This window comes from Borostomias antarcticus, assembly GCF_949987555.1.
Source record: "Borostomias antarcticus genome assembly, chromosome: 26".
Taxonomy (NCBI): domain Eukaryota; kingdom Metazoa; phylum Chordata; class Actinopteri; order Stomiiformes; family Stomiidae; genus Borostomias; species Borostomias antarcticus.
The window spans coordinates 3,105,361-3,121,706 of NC_140259.1; positions in this window are offsets into that span (position 1 = coordinate 3,105,361).

The window sequence follows — 16,346 nt, forward strand, 5'->3', positions numbered from 1 at the left end:
TAGCTCATCTCTGACTAGGCTACATCTGGCAAATATCACACTGCTAATTCTTTCATGGTTTTCGTGGGCTGGTTGAGTAAGAAAAGGACTGAGCCTGACTATTCGTGAGCTGTGTAACCACCCCCCTCCTCCCCCCCTCCCTTTGGCTACGCCCATCTCGGAAAACGTCTGCAATGGAAGCTTGTTCAGACTCAATAATGAAGTGAAACGAAATGGCAATTCAGTCTGAGTGTCAGGCTAATTAAATATCCGTTTAGCTGGCTTGTCATGCACAATTGTACAATTGCAGTGATTTGGTTTTAAAAGCTGATGTATAATGCTGACCAGATGTACACTCCAAGAACTACCCCCTGTTGACCACTCACTCATCAGTTGCCTGTTATCATTCCTCTTTCTGAAGTGTTAATTTGTCTCCTCAGGTTGGATCCTGCTCATGCAGGGGCAAGGGGCTCCAGTTAGACTGGAATGCCCCACATCTCCAGCTAACCAGAAGCCCATACCCACCCCTGCTACAGACCCCCCAGTGCTCCCACTACACCCAAGCCTGAGACCACCACCCCCAAGCCTGAGACCACCACCCCCAAGCCTGAGACCACCACCCCCAAGCCTGAGACCACCACCCCCAAGCCTGAGACCACCACCCAGTAGCAGCTAGCTTACCTACAGTAGTTGGCTGGTTGCTAGAACTGTAGCTAGCAGTAGCTGTCTAGTTAATGGTAGCTAACGTTAGCTAGCAGCTAGCTAACCAGATCGAGTTGTTACCAGAACATAAGCTTACTAGCTAACGTTAGCTACCTAGCTTAGCACTTTCTTCACACACTAGGCTAACGATGTGTATGATTTAACGTTAGGCTATTAGTGCTAGTATTTGACAGCCAGCCTGTATAGTGACGCTAATGTCAAAAGAGGTGAAACTTGCTAGCATGAACCATGGCATGGACCAAACCATTTAAGAAGGGGGATATTGCTCAGTAAATTACAACTTTTTTCATCTGTATTGCATTATTTGTGGCTTAATTTGAATTGTGATGCAGCATTAGTGTGACTGATCTACATGCAGAATAATTTCATCATAGAAAGAGGGACCTCTTGTTTTTTTTGTGGGCCCTGCTTGCTAGTGGGCCCTTATAATCATGATCACCTTTCACCCTAAACAAGAGAGCTCCAACCCGCAGACATACATTCTTGCATTGAGCCACTTAGCTACTCGTGTTTCAACGCGTCATTGTTCCCGGCTTTCACCGATTGGCTAAGGGCTTTCAAAAGAAGTAGTCAAGTAGCCGTGACTGTTTGTAATCCGTCTCTCTCTACCTTGGGACCCTTTCCCCGTTTGTCACGCCTGTAAAGATTTGGAATAGCATATCCTTTATCCATCTGAAGAAAACAAGAGACACGCTCTTCATTCTTTTTAGAGAGTAAACACACGTTTCCATCACAACCTCTTCACCAACCTTTCACTGTAGGCTACAACAATCTTCAATCCGGTAAATTGTATGTTAATTTTTATATTTAAGAATAGAGTTCAACGGTTTTGGGCTTCGGTTTAGAAAGTGAATTTCTCATACATTTAGGGTTCGTTCTTTAAAATCATTAAAGGGTTTTAAGCCTGGAGCCAAGTCAACACGCTAGCTGATGAATCGTGATCTTAGGGACCGTTCTTAATTCATGGGAGGGGGTTTTAGTAGCTATGCATTGATCACACGAGCCCGTGTACTTCTGCACCCGTGCCTTTGTCTTCGCGGTTCTGTTCGTCCACATGCAACCAAATGGTAAAATGGTAAACGTAAGAAAAATGTTGTTGCTACTTAGTAGCATGCTGTCGGCAGTCTTTGGGTGTCATATCCAGCTGCTTAACCTGGTCAACGAACAGAGGCGCCTGAACGAGCAAAGATTTTTATTTATTCATTGTGTTTACATTGTATTCATTGGTGACATTAAGGAGCAATTCTACCTCACTATCTGTCCAAACAAAAGATTCTGCCCTGTGAGTCGCCATTGTTGTTTGTGTTTTCGTATTTCCCTTTCCGCGCTTCTGTTCCGGTATTGACTCTGGCTTCTGATTGGTTAAAAGGGCCTTTACTTTTGAAGTTATATCGCCACCTACTGCTTAGATTACATCACTTGGCGTCGGATTTTGCGGTTTCGCCACTCGTGGGGACGAAGCGCTGTACAAATAAAGCTTTGATTGATTGAGCAGGGAGGAGCGAGAGCGAGCCCATAGGAGGGTGGAGCCCAAGCCCCCAGGAATCTAAAGTCAAAGGCCGTGTCCGAATTGCATACTACCTGCTACATGCTATATAGTAGGCACTATATAGTATGCATACTGCATACTATATAGTACCTACTGTTCCACAAAACGCGTGTAGTATGCGAGAAAATACAGCATGCTACTCGAGTCATCCAGCGGAAGTGACGGGATACGATACTGTTTACTCCCGCGAAGCTGTGGTACAATTATCCGGTGTTTTCTGTGATCATTTTGTGTATTATCCACTTAAATGTAGCCTTTTCCTGGCATGGGATGTGCGGCTGCTGCTGCCGCCAGGAGAAGACGTGTTCACGCTGCAAGGAGAAGAGCCGTCATGAGATCTTCTCGACATGCTTGTAGTTGAGGTAAATATTGAACGTTAGCTTGCTAGCTACGCTAGTTAGCTAGGTTAGTTGATAGCCCCGCATGTGCTGGCTTGGGGCTATACTGTTACATTTGTTCCAGGGATGTTATATTAAATAGATTCTGAGAGGCAGGTAAGCAAAACAATAAAACTCAACTCATTTTAAAGAGGTGGGTTTACTCATCACTACACGCCTGCTTTGTAATGTTACATTTTAGCTCTACAGATAATGACATCTATCTATTATCACATTGTAAAGACAAGTATATGCCATACGCACAAATGAGTTAAAGTTTGCCCTAATAATATTCCCCCTGTAGGCTCACATGGAAGACAGAGGTCCTCACCAAGTCAACGTCCACGTCCCTGCTGAGGACCTATTTTGACGGCTGGACACAAGGAGGGACTTCAGATTGTCAAAATCGACACAGAGGAACCTTGGTGATGGTCAGGAGGATGGGGCAAGACCATGGAGGTGCTAATAATAGCAATAACAATAATAATAATTCATTGCATTTAGAGCTTTTCTCAGTACTCACCCTTTACAATGGTCTTGTCATCTTGCCAGCATTACCTTAGTCATTTATTTAGCAGACACTTTTGTGTGTCTGCTAAGCGACTTACAGTAGGCCTAATTGCATTTAACCATTTAAAGGTTGAAGACCTTGATGGGGGCCATGGTCCTGCTGCTGCAAATCATCCCAACCCTGGAGATGGCCTCAGAAAGTGTCTCGCAGCGGCAGCATCAGCACCAGCACAAGCTGCCTGGATCCCAGCTCTTGGTGAGCACGACTACCCACATCCTGCCATAAGTAGTCAGTCTATCAGTTCATGAGTGTGCTTTACCTTGTTCCTTATAGACAGCCTTGAGGCTTTAAACACTGATCAGTTGGTTATAGGCAGCCTTGAGGCATTTGTTTAAATGTATGTGTAACACTGTACATAGTAGTCAGTTTAAGTATTTTGGGGGGAGACAACAGATCAGCGTTCTCCTGTCAGTACCTTTTGCAAGGAAAGCTAATGATCTGACCAAATATAAACAAGTCAAAAGTATATTTGAAGACCATTGTGTAATAAAAATATCCAAGAAATGTTTATGGTTGTGTTTCTTCCATTATACATGTAAAGGTTACTTCTTGATGTATTAACATTTCAACAAAGTGTAATATCTACACATCAGACACATTGTCTTGATATGTCTACAGGTCATGTACAGTAACTTGGAAGGTCTTACAACACGCAGAGCGCTTTGGACATGTAACTCCCTTATCAAGTAGTCGTTAGTCAGACACATTAAACTGAAGCTTTCATAACCGTCTCTGAATAATTCCAATGAAGCATTGTGAACCAACATGTGTGTTCCGTCTTTTATGCCTAATTGCAAACTACAATGTCCATTAGGAATGTTCTTTTACTCTAATGACTGGTTTTAGGTATAGTGACATTTGTTCTTTGACTGGGAAGACATTACAAGGAATGACACACAAACACCAATTTAATTCAAGAAAATACATTTAATAAAAAATAACAAAAACAATAATGGAACAAGATAAAAGTTTTTTTTGACTGAGGCTTCTAGAAGCAACATCAGCCGGTCCTCCCTCTCCTTAAACAACCCCCTTTCCTCCCTCCACTCAGCCTTCATCTCTGCCTTCTCTCTCCCCCATTCAACATCAGCCGGTCATCCCTCTGGAGGACGGCCAACTCTTCCCTGTTTACGGGGAAGAGAAACCACGCTGAAAGGCTTGGAGTAAGTTAACTAACGTATGCATTGTTGTTCAGAAGCAATCCAGCGGTCTGTTTACTTTGGATATTGATTTATGTAGGACCTACATCTTAGAAGCTGGGCTGCAGGGGACGACGGAGACAGCCTGGATAAAGCACGCAGAGAACCTTGTAGCCATGTACAAGGTGATTTTGATCTACAGGCTACATGATAGCAAAGATATTGATAGGGACTCACAGTTTGTATGACACTAGAAAACTTATCTAACCTCATAGGACCTAAAGAGCCCCAGAACTGGGGTCAGCACAGAGGGAGGGGAGGCCACAGCCGCTTCGTGGAAGTGGTACGGGGTCTTGGAAGAGGCGATGGGGGCCACCCATGCAGCCGTCCTCCAGAGGATCATTGTCCCTGGTGTGGTCGTTGGTCCCTGTAATACATCCAGAAGTATTATGGGACAATGAATATTAATATATGATATATGAACAGTTGAACTCGTTTAAATCATGGAATGAACAGACAATTGTTTAAACAACTTCAAGTAACGTTAGGCTCGGTGGCTTAGGTTAGCCATTTAACAACTCATCACAATTTCGACATTTCTTGCACATTTCTTAAGCGATCATGGTCATATTACATGGAAATGTTAGTCTGTTTCTCTCGATTCTAGCTATAGAAACATCTAAGATTTGACATGAATACGTTTTGAGCAAGAGCCGTCTGAACACCTATAACGTTAGTAGCCTATTAACGTTAGCTGGGCTAGCTAGCTAACGTAACGTCCACCACAGAGATCAATGAGAGCAGCTAGCTATCATGACGTTGTTTTTCGAAATGTCATTTCTACCCCACCTATATACACAAAACTGCATTTGTAGCTCTGTGTCGTTATAACTAAGATATCTGTCCGGAAAAATAATTTTTCCATCGACAAATTAAGTCAATACTTACATTTGAAAACACCCGCTGCGGTCCCGGAGATCTCTTCGTTCGCCATCTTTTTTTATTTTTCTCACAGCCCAGTGACGTTTCACCTCTCGACTTCCGGAACAGTATGCTCTGGACTATGCTACATTTACGCCCATTTTTTCGCCGATTTCGCCTACTATATAGTACCTACTATATAGTAGGCGAAATACAGTATGCACAGTTTTGATGCAGCATGCTGCATCTCGCCTACTATATAGCAAGTAGTATGCAATTCGGACACGGCCAAACCCTATTGAACCGCGCCATCTTGGTTACATTTGTAGTCATTTGGCTATTTCCGGTAGCTTTTGTACTTGCGCAGTTGTGCTTTTCTGTCCTACGGGCGTCCACGAACAAGTTCACGTTTATGTGAAATGCAATGAAATGAAAACCGGCTTGCATATTAACCTGTTTTTGTCAAATAAATCCATTGGAGACATTATTTTTTATCCAGGCATCTTAGTTTTAACAGGTTAATTATAGCTGAACATGTTTTGTGAATCAAATGTTAGATAATCTTGGAGAAAGTCTGTAATTGTGTATAAGTTGCATTTCCTATCACTGGAATTTGCTGGAATGCTTGTATATTTATATTGTAACAAAAAATGTTATTTTATTGCGACTTGCCACGCTATTTAGTGGCGCAGTGTAAAAAGGGGGCAGAGAAGTGTACCATACTGTTGAAAGCTCAGACAAACTGAGACCCACCAGGAAATACAAGTACGCCTATAGGATAGGCGGAGCATAAGTCCCCTACCTAATCTAAAATAGTGGTGATTCTCCACAGAAAAGAGCAGAGCTTTTCAAATTGGGGAGGGCTATCTGCTCACTAGGGCAGACACAGACCTGGAGCAAAACTAAACTCTCAAACAAAAACTCTAGTTTAAGAAGTTTGAATCAGAAATACAAAGTAGGTAAACAATGGATATACCATCACCACTGGCCATTGTGGGATGCAAACATCAAACACTATTAAAGGACATTGAGAGAACTTCTGGAAAATGTACAAAACACTAAAAAATTGAGGCCCAGTCCCAATGTCCACCCTTGCAGACTCGCAGACTTAAGAGCGCGCTCCCGCGAAGTCCGCGAGGGCTTAGGGGTGTCCCAATGTCAACTCGGCAAGTGCGTGAGGGCTCTCCGGCAGCCATTTTGAGCCCTTTATGGCCCCTTCCCGTAAGTCTGCATTTCTGCAGACTTATGGTGGGTTCGTTTATAACTGGGAGGTGGCAAATTGCGACTTGCTACTAGGAATTATTAAATAAAACGCCGCATGAACTCGCACTTCCTCGTCGCAAATTCGGATATGTTTCTCAGCCCCCAGTTGCTCGAATGCACTAGATATAACTAGGTAACTGTGATATAATGGTATATAGCTCGAATGCACACAGGTCGGAGGTAGGTATTTTGCCACTTGCGACTTGCCACCTCCGACCACAAACGAACGCACCATTAGCCCAAGGGAATTACCCACAGTTCATAGCGTCGTGACGTGAAACACGGGGTTACCTGAAGAACAGCCAATAAACAAGCACGGACAGGTCAACCAACCGTAACGTTCACGTTACAGAACAAAATATGTTTTCATGTTTTCAGCTGGACTTGCTTATCTGCACAAGTAGCCTTATAATTAATTTGGTTTCATCATTTTTAAGTAGGGGTTATTAACCCCATGGGTTTGTATAATGTGATTTGTTTAAAAAATATGTAGGCTATGGTTATAATTTACATCGATTTCTGTTGCTCTAAATCATATGATTGCCCAGTTAAAAGCAGTATGACATTAATTACCCATTTCGGTGCAGTGTTCTTTGAATTGAGATTTCCAACATGAATATGGAAAGAGTTGTGAGGTGCAGGAATGTGTATACATAATATATTATCATTCTTAAGTTAATACTTTTGGATTCATCACAAACAAGAATCACAGGCAGTAATGTAGGATCGATGCGATCCTACTAACAAATACTGGGTTGGGTTGATATTTGATCGCAGATGCGATCGCATATGACCACAAAATGAAATGATTTCAAGTTGAACAAATGTTTTGAGGGTAACAGAGAGTTCTGATAATGTAAAGGGGATTTGACTCAGCCAAAATTAATTTACACGAAGGCCTACAAGAAAAACATGTACAATTTACAAATTGATTTTAAAAAAGCCCCACGCCCACAATAGTAAGAAATGTTTTCACGTCAACGTAATGTGATGTCACAAGTGCTGTCCCATTCCTTGTTATACCAATTCGAGCCCTTGCAGCCTCTCACACTCGATCACTTCACCAGGTGACGTCAATAAGTCTGTGAGGACTCAGGGCTTGAGGGTTTAGGGGGGACATTGGGACTGGGCCTTTAATTGATTGAGCAGGGAGGAGCGAGAGCGAGCCCATAGGAGGGTGGAGCCCAAGCCCCCAGGAATCTAAAGTGAAACCCTATTGAACCGCGCCATCTTGGCTACATTTGTAGTCATTTGGCTATTTCCGGTAGCTTTTGTACTTGCGCAGTTGTGCTTTTCTGTCCTACGGGCGTCCACGAACAAGTTCACGTTTATGTGAAATGCAATGAAATGAAAACCGGCTTGCATATTAACCTGTTTTTGTCAAATATATCCATTGGAGACATTATTTTTTATCCAGGCATCTTAGTTTTAACAGGTTAATTATAGCTGAACATGTTTTGTGAATCAAATGTTAGATCATCTGGGAGAAAGTCTGTGTAATTGTGTATAAATTGCATTTCCTATCACTGGAATTTGCTGGAATGCTTGTATATTTATATTGTAACAAAAAATGTTATTTTATTGCGACTTGCCACGCTATTTAGTGGCGCAGTGTAAAAAGGGAGCAGAGAAGTGTACCATACTGTTGAAAGCTCAGAGACAAACTGAGACCCACCAGGAAATACAAGTACGCCTATAGGATAGGCGGAGCATAAGTCCCCTACCTAATCTAAAATAGTGGTGATTCTCCACAGAAAAGAGCAGAGCTTTTCAAATTGGGGAGGGCTATCTGCTCACTAGGGCAGACACAGACCTGGAGCAAAACTAAACTCTCAAACAAAAACTCTAGTTTAAGAAGTTTGAATCAGAAATACAAAGTAGGAAAACAATGGATATACCATCACCACTGGCCATTGTGGGATGCAAACATCAAACACTATTAAAGGACAATGAGAAAACTTCTGGAAAATGTACAAAACACACTAAAAGATTTAGCTCAGCATGGCCCGAGGGTTGTACTTGAGATGTGGGTGTGTGTGAGGTTATGGAATGCCTAATAAGAGACTATAGGCCAAGAGATGCATCTGATAAAGACTACAGGCCAAGAGATGCATCTGATAAAGACTACAGGCCAAGAGATAAATCTGATAAAGACTACAGGCCAAGAGATACATCTGATAAAGACTACAGGCCAAGAGATGCATCTGATAAAGACTACAGGCCAAGAGATAAATCTGATTAACATCAAAAGAGAATTAGGATTAAAAATCATAAACCTGTTCAAAGATGAGGGCCAACACTACAGGAAAACTCTGAGACCTTGCTGGACCAGAGTGGGCTCCCTTTGTTAAATAAAAGTCAAATTAAAAAATGTATACAAAATACTAAAGACCAAGAAGGATGAAAGTAAACGGCAGGAATAAAAAGAGAACTTGGGTCACTTCACACTCAACCAAAGCAAAAACCAATACGTTTGAACACTTTAACCAAACTGTAAAATACATTTGCAAAACCTGTAAAAAGGAAATCATTTAGCAGCTCAATTAGTCCATTAATTGCCAGTCTTACTATGACATGTATTTAGTGAGAAAAGAGAAGAGACAGTAAAAGAGAAAGTAGCAGAGGGACAAAACAACCCCAGAGAGGGACGCACAAGCAGACAGAACTAAACATGCTGCAGAGCAGCCAGCCAGCAGAGCTACACAGATAGATACAGACGCACAAGCAACCAGAGATAAAGAAGCTCTTAGAAAGCATACGTCTAGGCAGAGACAGATGGAGAGAGATGCATACGCAACCAGAGATGAGCATAATGCTGAACAGCATGCCACTAGAGAGACAGAAACAGCAGGATCCAGACATGATAAGGGACTGTGTGATAGAAATAATAGAAGGAAGTTCATAGAGAAGCAACTCTCAATGAATCCAGAGGCCTATATACAATCAGATGCAAATAAAAAAAGGCTATGTGAAGGCTAAGCCTAGTGCTTTAAGCCACTATGGCGCTGCTGCTCCGGATTTATCTAATTGACACATTTTACGTTACCGTGTTTGTTGATAAAGTAGTCGGACAATTAACTGCTGTGCGAACACTTGGTCCATTTATTGTCCTTCCATAATCAATAATCCAATAATCCAGCAAACAACCCGGTACGCATGTTTGTGAGTGCGTGTGGTCAAAAACTGTTTGCCCTCCGTGCAGCAACACCTAGCCAACAACAGGTGAGTTCCTACCTAAATATCATCAGTTCCTATTAACATGGGAGGAGCAACGCATTGACCCAATTAACCTGAATTTGGCTCTTACAGGCAATGTTAAAGGAAAGATTTCATGAACAATTAAACAGGACAAAATAGGCAGAATAGGACTTTTTAGAGATCAGGGATGGACCCATCTTTGCATGTGTAAACTGTAGAATAATTAGGCATTACAATCAGGTGAAGAAATATGAACACATGTTCATTTCTCAGATTTCCAGAATCTATTCTGCTGCTCCCACTCAAAATAAACCACCTCTCCAGTCTTGAAAGTTTCCTTCCCTCCCTCCCTCCATACAGTCAGACCCTACATCTCACCCACTTGGTTTTCTCCCTCCCTCTCTTCCTTCATCCTTCCTTCCTTCCATCTCTCCCTCCCTCACCAGTTTGTTTTTAAGAAACCATCCCCCCTTTCTCCTAGGTATGTGAACTGTGCCTGTACTGAGGAAGAGCAGAACCTGGTAGCGTTTCAGTACCGTGGAGGGATCCTGTATCGCTGCTGTCGGCTGCTGGCTGTCGGGGAGGAGCTGCTGGTCTGGTACGGACAGGAGTACAGATACAAGAGCATCTCCTTCGACTACTTCTGGGACAAAAAGAGCACCACTAGAGGTAGCTGTCATCGACTCTCCTTCCCTCTGTCTTCTCCTCCATCTCTCTCTCATCTACTTCTTTTCCTTAAAGCTGAAACAACCAGAGGTCTGCTAGTCATAATAGTAGCCGCTGTCCAAGTAGCTCTCCTCTTCCGGCCTTCCCTCTCTCCTCTGTCTTTTTCCCATGGTGCAAGAGAGCAGGCAAGACGTGGGCATACAGCGTGAAATTCAGGACACTCATGGATGCAACGATACAGGGGACAGTATGATGCACTTCAATGGCGCCTGTGCAAATTGCTGTTGTGGGGCACGCAAATTGCCAATATTAGGCAGCCACGCTATCTATGAACAGAATGGAATGCTCTTAGTTGCCATGGAACATGGTAGCTTGACATAAGTTAAGGAGTGCTGGCTAGCTTATTCTAGCTATCTAAGTTAACACCGTGGGCTTCAATGTATTACATGTTTTCTCTCCTCTCTCCTATTTACATACTACTATCTAACATATAATCACCCTATACAGTATTTGAACTTGTACTAAATGTGTAATAATCATTTTAATGTTTGTGTGTCTCCCTTTCACTCTCAATCCCAGAAGTGATGTCAGACTTGCCCCAGGTGTGCTCCTGGTCCGAGTGCCAATTCTCCTAAAACTCCCAGATCTCCCTCCACAATCACATCAAGAGCAGCCATGACAACCTCTACATCTCTCTGCTAAGGAACGGAGAGATCAGACCAGAGACTCTACCAACCTGCTCCTCTTGATCACTCCCTTTCACCACCTCCAACACCCCGCTCACTGCAGCTCCTGGCCAGAGGCAGAGAGACATTGACAAGCCAAGATCGTACCACTGTGACCAGTTTGGAAAGAACTTCGGTCTAAAGGCTAATCTCAGGACGCACCAGCGTGTTCATTAAGGAGAGAAGCCATACCAATGTGACCAGTGTGGGAAGAGCTTCACTACATCAGGAGAGTTAAAGACACACCATTGTGTTCATACAGGAGAGAAGCCATGCCACTGTGAGCAGGGTGGAAAGAACTTCAGGGCTCCAGGAAAGTTAAAGATACACCAGCGTGTTCATACACGAGAGACGCCATACCACTGTGACCAGTGTGGAAACAACTTCACTATGTCAGGAGAGTTAAAGACAGACCAGCGTGTTCATACAGGAGAGAAGCCATACCAGTGTGGGAAGACCTTCACTCAGTCAGGACACTTAAAGATGCACCAGCGTGTTCATACAGGAGAGAAGCCATACCACTGTGACCAGTGTGGAAAGAACTTCACTATGTCAGGAAACTTAAAGACACACCAGCGTTTTCATACAGGAGAGAAGCCATACCACTGTGACCAGTGTTGGAAGAACTTCACTACGTCAGCAGAGTTAAAGACACACCAGCGTTTTCATACAGGAGAGAAGCCATACCACTGTGACCAGTGTGGAAAGAACTTCACTACGTCAGGACACTTAAAGAAACACCAGCGTGTTCATACAGGAGAGAAGCCATACCACTGTGACCAGTGTGGAAAGAACTTCACTACGTCAGCAGAGTTAAAGACACACCAGCGTGTTCATACAGGAGAGAAGCCATATCACTGTGACCAGTGTGGAAAGAACTTCACTACGTCAGCAGAGTTAAAGACACACCAGCGTTTTCATACAGGAGAGAAGCCATACCACTGTGACCAGTGTGGGAAGAACTTCACTATGTCAGGACACTTAAAGACACACCAGCGTGTTCATACTGGAGAGAAGCCATACCACTGTGACCAGTGTGGGAAGAACTTCACTATTTCAGGACACTTAAAGACACACCAGCGTGTTCATACAGGAGAGAAGCCATACCACTGTGACCAGTGTGGGAAGAACTTCACTATTTCAGGACACTTAAAGACGCACCAGCGTGTTCATACAGGAGAGAAGCCATACCACTGTGACCAGTGTGGAAAGAACTTCACTACGTCAGGAGAATTAGAGAAACACCAGCGTGTTCATACAGGAGAGAAGCCATACCACTGTGACCAGTGTGGGAAGACCTTCACTCAGTCAGGAAACTTAAATACACACCAGCGTGTTCATACAGGAGAGAAGCCATACCACTGTGACCAGTGTGGAAAGAACTTCACTTCTTTAGGACACTTAAAGAGACACCACTGTGTTCATACAGTTCATCCAAGAGCTGTGAGTTCACTGAAGCCTGCCTCAAAAAGGACCCCATCTTTGTAAGCAATAGTGTGCATGTGTGTGTGTCTGTGTGTTTGATATCAATTTGATATCAAATGGACTTATGATCTGAAAATCAGTCTATATTCTGAACATCTTTATCGTTTATATTCAGAACATCTTTATTGTCCCTGGAAGGCAACTAGACATACTGTACAATGACACATACAGAACAGTACAAGAAGAGTTTCCACACAAACCCACCCCCCCCCTCCCTACTTTCTCTCTCTTTCTCATTCCCCCTTTCTCTCTCCTCTCAGGTTCACCACCAGCTATTGAAGAAGCGATAGATGAAGGAGAAGGGAGTTGGAGAAAGAGAAAGACCTGTCGTGGAATTTGGAATGGACCTGGTTTCTTAGGCCTTGATTACACTACTGCGTTTTCGCCTACATTTGTGCCTAGCAATGACAATACCGCAGCCAAAATGAAGCTCAAACCCAGAGGCCTCAGGATACGGCTGGGGCTACATTTCAGCACTCAAAATCTGGAGCTGTGTTCTAGTGTAATAGGCAGATCCAGAGGCTTTTGAAAAAACTAGGAAAAGGCCTACATTGTAATGCTGTGTTCAGTTCACATTATAACAATCAGACAGGTGATTTACGAGTTTGAGCTATATAGCATCTTAGTGGATACAATAGTTAATCAGCCAAGCGGACTGATCTTTTTTATTCCCGACCAAATAGTACCTTCCTCACACCAGTCTGAACTTTCGAGCAATCCTGCCCTTTTCTTTTTGAATAATATTCTCAATTCTCCAATCTTACAATCAGTTTGTTTAAGTCCTTCATCCATTCCCTCACGATATAGCTCGCATATTACGACAAGACTTGAAATGTGCATCAGACATGGAACAAACACTGGGATGGGATGGAAATGTATTTGTTGGTGACTGTTGGTTGGATGTCTGGACAGCTGCATTTTAAACTTGATCATGATGTATATTTTTTCATAAACCTTTTTTAATAAACATTGTATAACCTGAGAGAGGTACTGTAGGGAGTTTATTTGTGTGTATGGGGGTTTGTGGCCGAATTTGGCTCATTTTCTCAAAACTCACATCTCAAAAACCCAAAATGACACTGCTGATGAATCTTAGCATCTCCTTAATAATCAGAAAGATCAGACACAAGAAGACAAAGAACCTTCAGCTTCCAGAATCGGGTCAGGATTGAAAAAGGTCACATCAGTCTCAGGACCACTGTGTCATCTGTTCTCCCAAGGTGTGGAGGCACCATTCATCTCTCGTGAGCCCAGGGATCTACTGGAGTGTAGTATAAAGTTATACAATACCGTCTTCATCTTCCCAACCTTGTCTCCCGGTCTGTGAGAGCCTTTGCAGCCCAAACCCAGAATACCACTAAAACAGATGACTAGCCTCACATTATTGACCAGCCTCGTGAAGTCATCTGCCATCCCCAGAGGCACTGCAGCTTAGCTTTGAAAGTTAAAGTACAATATTTGAGCAGATACGCCCCAGCACAGAAAAACCTTTTGGAAAACCTTCACATTCCAAAATCTTGAACAGCTCAACTGCAACTGTTTTTGAAGAATCTCTGAAAGCCTGCGAGCTGTGTGAGGGCATTGCCAAAGACCTGGAGAAGAGATTTCACCCTGGGGCCAAGGTTCGCCCCTTCTCAAAAGTCTCTAAACAGGCTACTGGTGAGACCAGCATCCATCAGACTTCCTTGATAGTCCTTGATGGATAAACTTTGGGAATTTTGATTGACAAAAACATTTACATCCATATCATATTCATTCTTTATTCAAGGACTTTGTGATACAGTGAATTTTCTACCCTTCAAATAACACATGAAGATGTGATGGACTAGTGGGACAGCCCGCATAATATCAAAGAGGCTGATCAAACGACAACTATCTACCAGCCTTACTGCTGCAATTAAATCACCACTGTTTCATTAGAAACATATTCATAGGATATTGATCATATGAAAAATTGCAGAATGACAGCTGCTTGAGCCATATTTTGCCTTGTGCATTTAGTCATAGACTGTAAGCTATGCACTGGCTTGTGTTTTATTAGTCTACCTGCAGTTTCGTGTAGGCTCTGGGTGATGCGGAGAACCAAGTAAAAACACTCATTTTTTATTCAATTGTCAAGTCTTCAATGTTGATTTATTAGACTAGCCTCCCGTTCCTAGGAACAAAGAGAAGTAGGCTACATTTTTATTAAATTGCGATAGCACCAATGCCTGACAATCAGCCTACTTCTCCACCCCGAGCTTGACTTTTTCCATTTTAATAGCCTGTTTTATCTCTAGTTCCTCTTGTATAGAGACTTCACATTGTCTACTCCAACCTGAAACTATTAAAAACTATAGCCTACATTTGCTTTATTTAAGCGTCCACTGCCAGTCTAGGGGTTGCAGCTGAAATAATAATATATATTGATATAGGCTACAATTGCTTTACATGCCATAAGAATAGGAATAGCCCAATGATCTAGCCTACTCGTGTTCATGTGGAGGATAATGCTAAAACGTAGGCAGTATTTTTCCAGCTTTCCTTCCTGCCTTTGGCAGTAGTGACTGTGTTGCGCCTATAGTTCATATTTCTATATTATTGCTCCTCTTGTGTGAAATGCGGTGGACGGAACTTGGTTATGCGCATTGTTTGCCTTGTCCATGGCCATTTCCAAATACCCATACTAAGGTATGCGATTGGTCATTTCGAGCAAATACCTCCCCTTTTACCGTGAACGCGCTCATTGGACCAGCTGGGTAGACTTAAGAACTCTCCTGCGCTCTAACCCCCCCCCCCCCCCCACCCACACACACACACACACACACACACACACACACACACAGAGCAATGGCACGCACGGAGAGAAGGAGAGCAGGCACATTGACAAAAACCTAAATTAAAATAAAATTAATCTGACACAACCAATGTCAGAGCAAATTACAGGGCAGTCGACACCACTATAGGCCACATCGCGCTTGATTGCCACTTGGCTACATTAACACTGCAAACAGAAAACCAGCAAAAAAGGGCTTAATACTATTGACTGATTAATCAAATGTGTTAATGAAAATGACCACAGCACAACATCCTATGCATAACAATAATGCATTTCATGTATATAGCGCTTTTCACAAACTCACTCAAAACAGTTGTGGGTTGGTGTCGATAAAACTTGAGTGATCATTTGACAGGAATGATTTGCCTTTTCCAGAAATGGACAGAGACGTGATATTTAGTAAATAACTGGAATTAACTTTATTCACATACATGGAAATGAGTTGATGTTGCGTAGGCATAAAGATGAAATGATAAACTGTCATTCAGCAATTCCACTATAATTAGCCTACTGGTAATACATCTCCGCACTGGCCTGTGAGCCCCCCGAGCTCGGCGGGTTAGCCGCGAACTTCATGCCGCAACGAGCGATCTCGTCTCTGGTCAGGGCTGGACTGGGACAAAAAATCGGCCCTGGCATTTTTGGCCCAGACCGGCCCACCACAATCGGCCGGACACCACCCACCAGTACGAAATCCTTGCGGTCCCTTTAAATATGCAATACCACCGTACTATTTCCCCAAACCACTACAAAGATGAGTAAGTTCCGTGGACAAGTGTACCAGTGCAAATGGACGAGTGTACTCACTCACTCTTGACTCCCTGGTGGTCAGACGTGGCCGTGGAGTACACAATCTCCATACTCAAGTAACAGTTACAGTAGAAGTACAAGAAATTGTCAAAGAAAAAGCTCTGATAGAAGTCAAAGTATAA